This window comes from Onychomys torridus, chromosome 4 (assembly GCF_903995425.1).
Source record: "Onychomys torridus chromosome 4, mOncTor1.1, whole genome shotgun sequence".
Lineage (NCBI taxonomy): Eukaryota > Metazoa > Chordata > Mammalia > Rodentia > Cricetidae > Onychomys > Onychomys torridus.
The window spans coordinates 63,699,864-63,703,316 of NC_050446.1; positions in this window are offsets into that span (position 1 = coordinate 63,699,864).

The following is a 3,453-nucleotide window of genomic DNA, read 5'->3' on the forward strand; positions in this document are numbered from 1 at the left end:
TATAAGGCATGAGTATACAGGAAGTTGCTCTCCCTTGGGCTAATAATTTCCTAGCAGTAAGAATCTGTGGCTGGCTTATTCTATTCCTCTGCTCTTTCAGCATTCACTTCAATATCTGGCTCTTAAGATTCATGTTACAGTGTGAGAACAAAGGAAAGGCAGTGAAAAGCCCAGTTCTGCATTCTTGACAGTGACTTCAACATCATCCGCTGAAGTTGTCAGCTGCTCAAGCACCTGCCTAAGTGCTCAGCTTTTGACTATACTTTGGCACAAACCCAGCATGTGTCAGACATTGTCAATCCCTGCTGTGAATGTATGTTGTTCCCAATGGTTAATAAATAAGCTGCTTTGGCCTATAGCAAGGCAGCTTAGAGGCAGGTGGGAAATCCAAGGAGAGAGACAGAAAACAGAAAGACAGAGGCAGAAAGACATAAGCCCACTGCCAAAGGAGCAACAAGATATCAGCAGACAGGTAACACCATGAGCATGTGGCAACATATAAATTTATAGAGCTGGCAAGCAGGTAAAGCCATAGGCCATACAGTTTGTAAATAATGTAAGTCTCTGTGTGTTTACTTGGGTCTGTACAGCTGTGGAACCACAGGTGAGAGAGATTTATCTAGACCTCCAGAGGAAAGGGCAAGTCACACCTCACATACAACCTATAAATTCTCCCTACCTACTCCTCAGTTCAAAATCTCTGGTACCCAAAGACCCATCCAAACATTGCTTGTTCAAATATACCTGTGGTTATACCTCTTCAATTTGGCTTGATACGGCTTACTGTGTTAGCAGAGAAACTTGTTACTGTGGTGGGGGCAGAAAATCTGTTAGTTTCAATTTGGAGGAAACTGCTGTGCAACACCTAGTATTGATATTTGACTTAATCTTTTAGACTAAATATAATCAGTTTTAAATATGTATTTCCTTCTTCATTAAAATATCCTAAACAAATTTCAAAAACTCAGGAAGCCAAAGATATACGTTTTTTAACATTAAACTTTTCATCTTTTATTAAGAATATTTTTATTCATTCCTTATACTAACCACAGATACCCTCTCGTCCCTCATTCCACTCTCCCCAGGCCTTCCCCCCAGCCCACTCTCTCAACCTCTCCTCTGAAAAGGTATGGCCTCCCATGGGGAGTCAGCAAGGCCCACACATTCAGCTGAGGCAGGTCCAAGCCCCTTCCCCTGCATCAAGGCTGTGCAAGATGTCGCACCATAGGCAATGGACTCCAAAAAGCCAGTTCATGTACCAGGGATAGAGCCTATTCCCCCTGTCAGGTGCCCCTCAAACAGACCAAGCTATACAAGTGTCTTGCCCATGCAGAGGGCCCAGTCCAGTCCTAGGGAGGCTCCACAGTGGTTGGTGGTATTGTGTTCCCTGAAATATTGTGCACCCCAATAAACTTGTCTGGGGTCAGAGACAGAACAGCCACAATATTAAACATAGATGATAGGCAGTGGTAGCACATGCCTTTAATCCTAGCATTACAGAGGCAGAAATCTATCTGTTCAAGGATACAGCCAAGCATGGTGAAGCACACCTTTAATCCCAGGGAGTGATGGCAGAAAGAGAAAGATATATAAGGTGTGAAGACCAGACACTAGAAGCGGTTGGCTGGTTAAGCATTTAGGCTTTCGAGCAGCACAGTTCAGCTGAGATTCATTCTGAATGAGGACTCAGAAGTTTCCAGTCTGAGGAAACAGGATAGGCTGAGGAACTGGCAAGGTGAGCTAACTGTGGCTTGTTCTGCTTCCAGCATTCACCCCAATACCTGGCTCCAGGTTTGATTTTATTAATAAGACCTGTTAAGATTCCTGCTACAGGTTGTTTCAAAGTTCATGAGTTCCCACTGGCTTGGTTTGGTTGTATCTATAAGTTTCCCGACCATGGTCTTGATGCCCCTTGCTCATAGAATCCCTCTTCCCTCTCTTTGACTGGACTTCCAGATCTCATTGTGGTGCTTGGCCATGGCTCTCTGCATCTTTTTCCATCAGCTACAGCACTATCCAGTTAGGGTATTTACCAATCTTATCACTGGAGTAGGTCAGATCAGGCCCCCCCCCCCACCACTGCTAGTAGTCTAAGCTGGAGTCATCCTGGTAATTTCCCTCACACCAGGTTTTTTTCTATCTCCATGATGATTTCCTCTAACAAGATATCTCCCTCATTGTTCTCCCATTCCTTCCCTGTTCCAGCTCTACCATGGCATTCCCCATGCTCCCATCTCCCATCCCCTACCCTACATTGCCCCCCTCACCCCCAGTTTACTCAGAAGATCTCATCTATTTCCCCTTTCCAGAATGATCCATGCATCCCTCTTAGGGTCCTCCTTGTTACCTAACTTCTCTGGACCTGTGGGTTGTAGTCTGGTTATTCTTTGCTTTACATCTAGTATCCACTTATCAGTGAGTACATATCATGTTTGTCCTTCTGAGTTTGGGTTACCTCACTCATGATGATATTTTCTAGTTCCATCAATTTATCTGCAAATTTCATGATGTCATTGTTTTTCACTGCTGAGTAGTGCTCCATTGGGTATATGTGCTTCATTTTCTTAATCCATTCTTTGGTTGAGAGACATCTAGGTTGTTTCCAAGTTTTAGTTATTATTAATAATGCTGCTATAAACATAGTTGAGCATGTGTCCTTGTAGTAAGATTGAGCATCCCTTGGGTATATGCCCAAGAATGGTATAGCTGGATCTTGAGACAGATTGATTCCCAATTTCTGAGAAACTGCCATTCTGATTTCCAAAGTGGATATACAAGTTTGCATTCCCACCAACAGAGGAGTGTTCTTGCTCCACATCCTTTCCAACATAAGCTGTCTTCAATGTTTTTGATCTTAGCCATTCTGACAGGTATAAGATGGTATCTCAGAGTCATTTCGATTTGCATTTCACTGATGACCAGGGATGTTGAGCAATTTCTTAAATGTCTTTCGGCCATTGGAAATTCCTCTGTTGAGAATTCTCTGGCTCTGTAGCTCTTTTTTAATTGGATTGTTTGGTATTTTGATGTCTAGTTTCTCGAGTTCTTTATATACTTGGATCTCAGCCCTCTGTCAGATGTGGGGTTGGTGAAGGTCTTTCACATTCTATAGGCTGTCATTTGTCTTGTTTACTGTGTCCTTTGCCTGATAGAAGCTTCTCAGTTTCAGGAAGTCTCATTTATTGACTATTGCTTTCAGTGTCTGTGCTATTGGTGTTATATTTAAGTAGTCTTCTGTGCCAATGCATTCAAGGCTACTTCCTGCTTTCCCTTCTATCACATTCAGTGTAATTGGATTTATGTTGAGGTCTTTGATCCTTTTGAACTTGAGTTTTGTGTATGGCAATAGATATGGATCTATTTATCATCTTCTACATGTTGACATCCAATTATACCAGCACCATTTGTTGAAGATATTTTCTTTTTTTCCATTGTATGATCTTGAATTTTTTG